At 39.1% G+C, this 12,192-nt stretch overlaps 1 protein-coding gene across 10 annotated transcripts in view; it reads left to right on the top strand.

The window, feature by feature from the left end:
- Positions 1-12,192, top strand: part of SLC16A12 (solute carrier family 16 member 12) — an 818,036-nt gene that overhangs the window by 383,581 nt on the left and 422,263 nt on the right. The gene's annotated exons all lie outside the window — the stretch shown is intronic.

The following is a 12,192-nucleotide window of genomic DNA, read 5'->3' as shown; positions in this document are numbered from 1 at the left end:
TTAGTAGGTGAGTTTTCAAAGTGCTGCTGGCTGGCGACACGCTTGCGTTCATGCGAGCGTGCACGCGCGAACTGCCAGCCTTCAGCAGCACTTTGAAAACTCACCTACTAAAGTCTCTCCGAGCAGCGCATGCGCGCTGACTCAGCGAGACCTAAAAAGGCACGCTCAAATACAGTCACCCTTTCAGATCTCTATCTTTCAGCCTGTTGCAGCTTTGGCTTTTACATTGATGCACAGAGCCCAAAGAGAAGAACCCCCCACCCCGTCTGCTAGCCCCCTAGCCGCATGATCTGAGGGCTAAATTACTTAAAAGCGGATGCCCTTTGTGGCGAACCTTTCCATCTGTTGCCGCCCCTTAAGGATTCTCTGATGACAGCTGGTGTTGCAGCGCACGGGGTCAAACCCTGCAAGGGCCAACCAACCCTTTCAGCCTTCAGAGGTCGACATACTGAGTACTAAGACACTGGATAGTAATAACACCAGTGCTTAGAAGCGGCTAAGGAACTGACCCCACACAGAATCGGCATTCTGAAACCCGAACTGGTAAAGTCGCACATAAAATATTACAAATAATATTAACATATATAGATGGGACTTAAAGAGCATCATCCTAATCCCCCTTACCCCCCCCCCCCCGAATATATTATGTGATCCTGGACAGACCTCTTTATTTTCTGCGCCTAGTTTCCTTATCTGGCAAAACTGTTAGCGCTTACATATTGCAAAATGCCGACATTGGGCGCTACATATTAATTGCACATTTACTAAAAGGAGACCGGGGACATTTGTCCGTTTAAGAAAACATGCACCACTTTGCTGTATAACGAAACAGTTCAATTTGCTATCAACAGCCATTATCACGGTTGTAGTAATTATGCGGTAATGTGAAAGCGGCGTTTTCTGCATCATTATGGAGTTGCCACACCTGCAACATAATTCACATTCTGCTGTACAATTAGCAGTTTCGACAAACAGTTTCTAGCTCAATCGATTCAAAAGTTACTGAAACCCGAGATGCCACTTCAAAGGTAAACTGGTCACCTCTTAGTAGCGGATTGGCAAAATTATGAGCCGAATGTATAGCAATGAGTTGAAACTTCTGCCTCGACAATACTACTGGTTGTCACAAAGACAACAAAGCGAGATTATATTGACACAGAATATGTCGCCTTATGCTATATAATGTGCCTTTTGTTGCAATAATGGCGACTGGATTTATGAGGCAGATCCATTTAATATCAATAGCCCCGGCTAGAAATCCGAAACACATATACCACAAACGGTACTGTTTTAAAAAAAAAATACTAGAATGCTTCTATCATGAATCACTCCTACAGACTACGATGCATTGACACAAAAGCGCAGAGACAGATAGTCACAGACACCTGATGACCTATCCCGCTCTCGGGCTGCTGCCACATTACTGCCACGTAAACACTAGGACACCTCGCTCCAGCCCTGCAATCCTTTTGTCTTCCAGCGTCCTCGTTGCTTGACCACGCACAATTGTTTGCTTGCTCAAAGTTTGATAGAAACTTTAATCAACTAATCACGCCTCTACTGTTTAAATATCTCATATTGCAAAAAAGCCTTTGACACACCACACCTGGCTTGTCAATATTCAAAACAATAAAATATGTATTAGAGAAAATCGAGAATGTTCCTATTTTTCATTGTCAAATCCCTTCAATGGTTTTCAGGATAATGAGCGATTTCAGTCAGCGCGTACAAGCCTCTTCTGGTGTGCACTCTCCTAGACATTTTCCTGATTGGAGTTGTCACATGTTGGCAAGACAACAATAATGGGCGTCCTCATTGTGCCACAAAGCAGCAACACAACTAATTGGCCAAACGGGCATTATTCACGAGGGCGCTCCTTTTAGATTACCGTAGTGATGTAATGCTGTTAATTTCGCGAGCCATGCCGTGTACGTTATTTCGCGGACGCCCCGTGTGTTACGGGTGTTTATTTCACGAACCCTCACCAGCCCAACTCACATAACCAGCGGTCTGACCCCCTCGTAGAAGCAGCGGCTTGGATTTCACCCTTTGATCTGGCGCCTCCTGCTGATTGGCCAGCGCCATAGGAACAGGCAGCTTTTTGTCATTTAACTATGCAAGGGCATTTGCAAGTCCAGAGCAAGGCATTGTGGGCCTCTCTATAGAAACTCTATCCCAAAAGTAATTGTTGACGATGGGCTTTGTGAGTTGTGACAAAAGACACAGGCAGAGAAGGAAGCCAGGGCTGTAAACTGCAGGGAATGGGGACACCTGTAGCAACTTTTTTTTCAGACTGTGTCCTTGCTTTTACAGATTCAAACATGGGGAGGGTGCACACTCATGTCATCCAATGGCACAGTTTTCTAGGTAGGTTACACCACACAGGCTTAGCAAAGGCTGTCATTGTTTTTAACAAGCGCGGGGCGGTCCCGAAAGTGAAACAGGATCTCTTGTCTTTATGGGGCCATGTGTTTAAACACATGGCCCCATAAAGATAAGAAAGATTTTATGCCAGAAGGAAAGCAGGAGAGCCCGTCCAAGTGGGCCGTCCAAAAAAGCCAAAGGGAGGCAACATACAGAGCTCTTTTCCAATGGCTGGCCGCCGTTTAGCATAAACGGTGACGCCAGCCAATGGAAAAGAGGGGCGGGGCTTAAAGCCCTTTTCTACAAGTCCTCATTTACATTAAATCTCGCCGAGTGAGCTGCGCATGTGAGCAGCAATGCTAGCCGAGACCTAAAAAGCAACAAGCATTAAAACTGCAATAGGTCTCACCTTTCATTAAGTTAAAGCCATTTGCTTTGCTATACAATACCATTATCAAAGCAAATGGCTTTAACTTAATCAAAGGCGAGACCTATTGCATTTTCAATGCTTGTTATTACTGTATTTCCTAGTAAATGTAATTATTATTCAGCTTAGGGCGTTTTAATTTATGTATTTCAGTAAGATGAATCATTTTCCTTGCTTTGACTTAGGTTGTTGTGTCCGTCAGGCTACGCCCGAATTCTTGAAGCAGTGACTCTTCCTCTCCCCTCCTACTGCATGTTTTATTTTCTAGAAAAATATTTCTAGAAACACCTTCTTATCCTCTGTTATGTGGCACAACCAGAGAGAAGCTTGTTCAAGCTCAGCACTTTGACAAGAAATTCATGATCTGGTTGCCTTCAAAAAGCAAAAGAGCAGTCATTGCTTACAGGAGCAGAATTTCATCAAAAGCAATTCTCTTCCCAAATTATTCTGTTCACTGTGCAGGCATCACTTACAGCTGCTATGCATATCTGTGACTGACCCAAGTGTCATGATTATGCTCAGAACACAGTCTCCTGTGACCACAAATCCACTGAAGATCACCTATTTTGTAAAATTATAATCAGTCTGGTAAAAATTGTACCATATTTCCTATGGCTGTGATCAAAATCTGTGAGGTCATTGAGGGTAAACACCCAAAATATCGAATTTGAAATATCGACTGGCCAGAATATTGAATTAAAAATATAGAGAGGCCAGAATATCGAATTACCAAAATATAGTTGGATAGAATATCGAAATTGAGGTTTAAAATATCGATTTCCATAATATCGAATTTAAAATATCGTTTTCCATAATATCGATTTTTTTTAGTGTTATGTATGCAAGTATATGTGTTAAAATGATATATCATTTTTGTAATGTATGTTTAATTTTTTTAAAGTAATGAATGTTATATTATTTAATGTTTGCGTAATTTAATTCCATAGCGGGTTGTGGGTTTAAAGGGGAATAGGGTGGGAAGTAATTTAACTATAGTAAATTAAATATTAATTTTTATGAATTATTAATTATTTTTAGTTCAATTTTGCGTTTTAGTTCTGTAGCGGGTTGTGGGTTTATAGGGGAATAGGGTGGGAAATAATTTAATTGTAATTAAGTAAATATTAATTTTAATTTATTTATATTGATAATACATTTATTTCTAATTAATTATTAATTGGTAATTAATGTTTATTAATTGGTAATTAATTTTGATTAATTGATTAATTGATAATTATGTTAATTGTATTAATTTATTATTTGGAGTGGGTTGTGGGTTATAGGGGAATAGGGTGTGAAGTCATTTAATTGTAATTAAGTAATTATTGAAATAATTTTTGTGTATTGATAAATAATGTACTGTTAATTAATTATTAATTGGTGCAAATTGTAGTTCCAAACAACGGCGGACACAGTGACCACACTTCCCTGTGATGTTCCCTTGTTGTGTATTGCAAATAGTCAATTTGGTTGAGTGTGTACAAAACTACTCCAGCAGTTGCCGTCGTTGAGTGCCAACTGCTGTGCAGACAAATGAGGAAGTCAAACTTTTGGAGTGTTGCACCGCTCGGTATTGAGACAAGTGGTAGTCAATTAGTCAATGAATCTTATGATATTAAAGTCTTGAATAATCCTTTATTTTCAAAAAATTGCCAGCCAACGCGTTTCGTTCATGAAAATGAACTTCTTCAGGGCATGCGTCCACGTTCCCGGGTGAGGAAACGGAAGTGTAGGGTGGAAGTCCGAGCTGCACGGGCCACCTTGGTAAGGGCCGGTGTGCGCTGTATCTGTGAGCAGGTCGGGGTGATGAGCTGTCCTGAAGAATTTCATTTTCATGAACGAAACACGTTGGCTGGCATTTTTTTGAAAATAAAGGATTATTCGAGACTTTAATATCAACAGATTCATTGAATAATTGACTACCACTTGTCTCAATACCGAGCGGTGCACCACTCCAAAAGTTTGACTTCCTAATTATTAATTGGTAAATTTTGTATTACTTATTACATTTTTGGGATTGAAAATTAATTAGTTGTTAAATAATTATTAATAGGTAATTAATTTTTAATAAAAATATGTATTGGTATTTATAATTAATTATTAAATATTTTGTGGCTGGTAATTAATTTTAATTAATTTTTTATTGGTATTGATAATTAATGTATTCTTATTTAAATATTAAATCATTACTTTTCCTACTGTTGCACTCTCTGGAGTGGGAATAGTAATTTTTACCCCTACGCTATCCAACTCTTTCCCTACTGTTGCACTCACTGGAGTGGGAATAGTAATTTTTACCCCTACGCTATCCAACACTTTCCCTACTGTTGCATTCACTGGAGTGGGAATAGTAATTTTTATCCCTACGCTATCCAACGCTTTCCCTACTGTTGCACTCACTGGAGTGGGAATAGTAATTTTTACCCCTACGCTATCCAACGCTTTCCCTACTGTTGCACTCTCTGGAGTGGGAATAGTAATTTTTACCCCAACGCTATCCAACGCTTTCCCTACTGTTGCACTCTCTGGAGTGGGAATAGTACGTTTTTACCCTCCCGCTATCCAACGTTTTCCCTACTATTGCACCCTCTGGAGTGGAAATAGTAATTTTAACCCCTACGCTATCCAACGCTTTCCCTACTGTTGCATACACTCTAGAGTGGGAATAGTAATTTTTACCCCTATGCTATCCAGCGCTTTCCCTACTGTTGCACTCACTGGAGTGGGAATAGTAATTTTTACACTCCCACTTTCCAACAAATTCTTTACTTTTGCAATTGTTGGAGTGTGAATACTAATTTTATTCCCTTAGCTATGTAATGTTTTTAATTTTGTTATATTTAATGTAGTGTAAAGTATTAATTAACATAAAAAGTATTACTTTAATCATTTAAATTAGTATATATTATTTATTTGTATCTTTAGATAATAGGTTTATTTATATATGTATATATGTAAATATATTTGCAATAATGTTTTAAATATTTTATAATTAAGATTAATAATTATTTCATAATAATATTAAGTAAATATATATGGTAAAAAAAATATTTACATTACATTTATTATTTTTACATTTTAAGCTTTTTTACTTTATTTTAACTATGTTTTATTTAATTGTGTTTATTATTTAATTACTTTTATATTATTTTGAATGCATTTAAAAAATTCGATATTTTAGTTAACTATATTTTAACATTCTATATTTTGTACTCGATATTTTAGTACTTAACTGTTTGTAGATAGGCATTCTATATTCTGTCCTTCGATATTTTTGAGTCGATATTTTGGGCAGTCTATATTCCGTACCTCAATGTTTAGTCACTGAACCGTCATTGAGTATCCATCCCAAGGCATTACTGCGATTACGCGTATTCATGACTCATGAGTTTGGTGTGTGTTCTCATCTCAGATGTTGTAAAGGAGCAGAACACTAGAAAGAGCTGTTGTGCTGCTGCCATTGGACGAGTTGGCAGCGGTCACAAAGAACCCAAAAACATTTTGCGCTGGAGCTGCTCGGCATTGAAAAAAGGTTATATCACCTCTGACCTGATGCTTAGTATTCTCTTTTCCAACCCAATTAATTCTCCCGTACGAAGATACGTGCTTGTCCAATCCACACCCCCTGAGACAACGATTAACAGTGGGCATCTGAAAAAACCTGTGGTTTGGAAAACGACAAAGGATGAGGGAGCTATTTCCTAAACATGCCTGTAAATAGTTTGCAGGAATGCTGCTCTTCTGGAATTGGCTTAAAAATTCTGCTTCAGTCGAAAACAAATCCTCTCATATGTTGGTTATTTAAGATGCAAAAAAAAATCTTCATCTGTCGCTCATTGCAAGATTCAAATTTCAGGCCAATTCATTTCATGCGTCAATAAGCAAGTCAAATAAAAAAACAGATTGTATAGCTGAATTTGTTGGATAGCTATCTCAAACATTTTAAGGTAATTTGAAAAAAAATCTCCTTAATTTGTTACCTAGAACTTTGTTTATCAAGGTAACTATTTAATGCGTATTTAAATAAGGGAGTTGAGTGGTCGTCATTCCTGGTTTACCTGGCTAAGAGTTCCCCTGTCAGCCTCTGCATTCCCATACCATATTTACATTTTTCTGCTTGGTTAACTGCATTTTCTGCCCAAAAGTGTTGCGTAGTATAACCACCTTTGGCGAAATTATTCAGTGCAGGCCGGCTCGTTGAGCGTTGGTTTTATGACAAACTGGTTCAGCATTTTTTTCTGATACGGTGGGGGAGGGGGGGGGGTCTTTGAATAGCACAAAGTCAATATCCCTGATGCTCTGGGAGTCCAGCCTGTTTGGGACACTGCTTTCTTGTTACTTCCCCGAACTGCCATGTCAAGAATGAAAACCAGGCCTTAAAATAGGGTAGGCCTTTCAACACCACGGAGATGGTAGTCACATGGTAGTTGGCCGTCTTGTCGTAGTATAGAACAGTGGATCAAGGAAAGACTCCACCATCAGAAAGAAAGGGACTTTACAACCTCAAAATGAAACTAAATGAGTGAGCATTGGGTGGGAATCTGTCAGTTTTTAAGGATGCACAGATACCTTCGACCTCCAAATGTCTCCCTGTGGCAATGAAATACTTTTCAAAGTACTTTGCCTTTGTATCATTGTGTGAATGTACCTCAAATCAAAAGATTGATGCCCCCAATACCTACTAAAGAAAACTATGCAATAGGAAGTTTCCCAGAGCTGAAAATATTCTTCATTAATGGTTTAAAATCGAACTTTAACTATACGATCATTGACTTCCACCCGGCTTCCAGAATTCATTTGTTTTATATTTTTAACATTTTTATTTTGAGTACTTATATGGTGCAGACCTGTCCTTAAGAAACAGCGTAGAACTGCACATAGCAAAATGGGTCCTGAGATGTACAAAATAGTGCTGATGGATAACGAAATGAGCCGGACTGGTAGTAGTTACAAAGGGAGAGTTCAAAGCCCAATATGTTAGAGTACTCTTAGTGCATTTAATCACTGACAGTCCAGTTCTATCACTAGTTGTCATCAGGGCACAAGTCAAGGGTACACGCAGGTACATGGCGTCCACCCACTATTTTCACACGGTGGACGTCGTCCTCCCTGCCAAGAAGTTGGGCCCCACAGAAATATGCTGAACGTGTCCCGGTGTCATTTTCAGACACCGGGACACGCTCAGCAGCGTGTGTACGTCAGCAGCAATGTCTAGGCAGCGAGGGGACTTTTTTTCACCTTCAGCTGGGCCGAAGTTAAGGAGCCATCAGGCCCCCTTCAATATCCTTACTGGAGTGGCATGGAACCACACACTGAAATGTAAATGCCTTGGAGGGGAAACAAAGGCACACCGCTTGTTATCTCTTCACGGGTACTTAAGAGAGGCATGCGTTTTCCTTTGTCCAGTCCCTGAATATAAGAGATGCATGCACTGTAAGAATGTCAGATGTGTTGGTCTGTCCCAGTGTTTACACAAATAACAATTTCAGTAGCACTATTTTATTTCTTTCATAGCGCTATGAAACCCAACGCAGGGTGTCAGAGCTCTTTACGTAACATACACATTATACATTGACAATAAATCATGTTCATATGTAAATCAATGTACAAGATGAGTTACATGAGACAGGGTTACAAGGTGTAGGAGTCACATGTCCTTCATAGCTCACTGTGCTATATTACAAGGATTACAATTTATGAACTGCAGGAAACAAAAGAATCTCTGTGTTAAAAGCAGTAACCCACTTTACATAAAATAAAAATCTGTCATCTACATGTTACTAGATGTGCTTTGCAAGAGACACATTACCTTATAATACTTTGATTTATAACTGGGACTTCACAAATCACAGATCTCTCCAACAAATGCGTTAAATTCCAGAGTTATCTCACCATTATTACTATTCCCTCAGATTTACTGACTTTGCAACCAATTAAATAAGCATAACAGATCTACTGTCATGCTTCTCCTTGTTGCCAATTTCTTTGTGGCAGGGCTTTAAAAAATAAATGCATTAGTTGAGGCCCAGATTTTGCATTGGGATTGCGCGACATTTTTGGCACAACCCCGAAGCCAAATCTCATTTGTTAAATCTCATAATGCGCTTAAATGTACTCATGATATACCTGATAATCATATGTGTGAGGTCTTAATATCTGATGTCACTTCTTGTTGTGTCACTGCCAGTGAGGTCACTTCGTGTGATGTCACATGCAATGTCACGCATCATGACATCATGCGCTGTGATGGCACGCATCATGATTTACTTGCATACTGCCTAACCTGGTTAGTCACCCCATTTGTTTTTTTAGGACTTGTGCCCTGATTGTCGTCCTTTAGACCTGATATGTTACAAAGTGTCCATGGGCCTCTTCTGGACTAACCCAACAGGATACTACTGGCGGAAATGTCCACCAGAACATTCTTAACGTAAACCACTGAGTGTTAGGGCTGGTAGTGTTCCGATGACTTTGGCTGAATTTTTGAACTGCCTGTCTTTAAGTCTTTCTTCTCTATATCTTTTCAAATAGAGACTTTTCTAAAACATTTTTATTTCAAAGTAAGCCCTAAGTAAAGGATATTTCTGTCCTACATAAGGTATTTTCCATATATCCTTTGTTGCTACGTGCTGGGGAACTGTGAAAAGTGCTTAATGAAATGCATTTGGATTATATGGTGTTGTTGGAAAAAGTGGTGAAGATGGAAGGTACCCAATGAATTAAAAAATATCTTGTAACGCTATGGATTTTAAAAGGTAATGGAATCAGTGTTAACATATTTTTTTGGTCTGCTCTTTGAGACAGGTTTAGCTTTAACTATCGCATCAGATTATTTTTTTTCAAAAAATTAATGGGTAATATACATGCTTAGAGCATGAGGTAGAAAGAGAGAGAGATGGGTGGTAAGTGGGCTTCATCTATTGGTCTGCCAAATTGACATTCACATTTTGCTTCCACCCACAACAGCATAGTGCATGAGACAATGGATCAGACAATTCTATCTATTGATTCTGTTCAATTTGAGTGAGTGCACAAACCCTGTGCACATTGTTTACATCATTTAAAAATAGTCATTTTCTCTTCAGTGACAAATCTGGTTCAAAATGCACTTTGTATCGTATTTTTTTTTTTATTGAAAAACCAGCAATGTATTTTGCCTGGGCTGTAGGAGGACAGTTAGAAGATTTATTTTCTGTCTGCTTCTTATGGTTGTTGTTATAAAATATTGAAGTGACATTGTAACTTTGTAGCTGCTTGCAATTTTGAGCGCTTGGATATCTGGTGATTTATTCATTTCTCGTTCATAAACAATATTACTAAAATGGATGGCACAACTAAAATGATTATGATATAATAAACACCACTTCTAAATCTGCCACATCAGTAAATACTTTTTAATTTTAAATGTTTTTTTTATTGAAAGCATATGGTGACCACGTTTTGGTAGCTGCATTTATTTTAATTTTAATTTTGTGGTATATGTTTCTAATAAACTAATACAAAGATAACATTACACCGGTTTATGAAGTTCAGGCCAACTGGCTTTGCCAATGCTTATTTCAATGATGAGTATCAGTTCCTAGACATGGTAAAAAAGGCAAAGCAACCCCTGCTTGTGCAGATCATGATGACTCTTGTAGATCCTGTACTTAGGCGTGCAAAGAAGGGCCATCAGAAAGAAAGGTGTCTTTTCAGACAATCTGGTTCTGCTGCTGACATTATGAGAGGAGGGTGCGGCTACAGGGGCTTCCATTGTGCTGAACAACACAGCTTCTTAGCAAGCCCATTTGTTCTAGGTTAGTACAAAGTTTTACCATTAGCTTTTAAATGCACACCTCTGTTCCTGAAAGACAATCTCTTCTATATCACCTTCTTTTCCAGATTTCTTCCCAGAACGATCCATTTTAGAAACTTTGATGCGTAGTTTAACGTCCAAATTTAGAATAGGCCCTCTGTCATGTACGACACCTTAATCCAGGTTTTGATTTTTTTGCTAACAGTGCTTTGAATTATGGAACTTACAGTTTTTCTTGTTTTACTTTTTAACAATTCGGCAGTGAGCAAAGGCTGTTTCTATCCAGGCTGACCCCGCTCCAGTTGTCCTCACCATAGCTTCCCTACGGCGTTGCCTTATACATCACAGTTCCTATACTCTTCTGTTTGCATTCAACCCACTGCTTAGCACCTACATTTCCTTCCCCCTGTGCTGTGGGGTAGTCCTTTGGTGAATATTTATGGATTTGCAATGGAACTTATTTCCCTGATCAGGTACAACAAATATATCCAGGGTGCAGCGTGGATTTTTCAGTGTGATGTCGTAGTTCTCTGTTTTTATTTGCATGGGGAAAGTTTGCTGAAGTATAGACATGTTATAAGTACTTCTCTGAAGGTTTACAAAAAGTAGAATATTTCTTACTATGTTCAATCTATACAATGGAAAGTTGTGGTCTGCTCAGAGAATACATACCTTTGCATCACATGTGTTGCTTCGCACGCTTTCACAATGTGGTCGTTGCAACGACCGTGTTGTTACAATGCGAGCCATTACATCGCAAGTCGTTTCAACGACTTGCTGTAGGGGGCGTGCTGGACTTAGGAATAGTATAATTTACTATTCCTACTCCAGTTTGTGCAACAGCAGGGAAGGTAAATCCAACAACAGTGCGCCCTGTTGGACTTGGCCCTTTTTGCACGGTCATCCCTGAACTTTTTGCCTTCCTCCTGTATTTCTTCTGACCTGTTTTTGTTGGTTTAATGACTCTGGGCACTTCACCACTGCCGATCAGTGCTAAAGTGCATATGCTCTTTTTGTAAATTGTGTTATGGATTAGTGATTCCATGATTGGCTATTTGATTTACTTGTCAGACCCGAGTACAGTGCACCATGTGTGCCCAGTGCCTGTAAATCAAATGTTGCTGGTGGGCTTGCAGCACTGATTGTGCCACCTACGGAAGCAGCTTGTAAAATGTGACTCAGGCCTGCCATTGCAGAGCCTGTGTGCAGTCTGGGACTGCCATGTCGACTTGGCAAGTGCACCCACTTGCCAGTACCTAAACCTTCTATTTTCTACATGTTAGTCACCCCTAAGGTAGGCCCAAGGTACCCCTATGGGCAGTGTGCATTGTATGTGAAAGCTAAAACATGCCCTTGATGTGTGAGGCATGTCCTGATAGTGAATTACAGCCAATTTCGTTTTTCACTATTGCAAGGCTATCTGTTCCCATAGGCCAGAATGGGCAGTTTGATTATAACATCTTATAATCCTAACTGACCCTAGGAACAAGATGGGAAAATAAAGTTTAGTATGCCTGAGGTGATTTTTATAATCTGTGTTTGAAAATACCACTTTTAGAAAGTAGGTATTTTTTTGCCTAACCATCCAGTATGCTTCTGCTAGGTT

Source organism: Triturus cristatus, chromosome 1_2, assembly GCF_964204655.1.
Source record: "Triturus cristatus chromosome 1_2, aTriCri1.1, whole genome shotgun sequence".
In the NCBI taxonomy this organism is placed as follows: Eukaryota; Metazoa; Chordata; class Amphibia; order Caudata; family Salamandridae; genus Triturus; species Triturus cristatus.
This window is presented reverse-complemented; position numbering and strand designations above follow the sequence as displayed.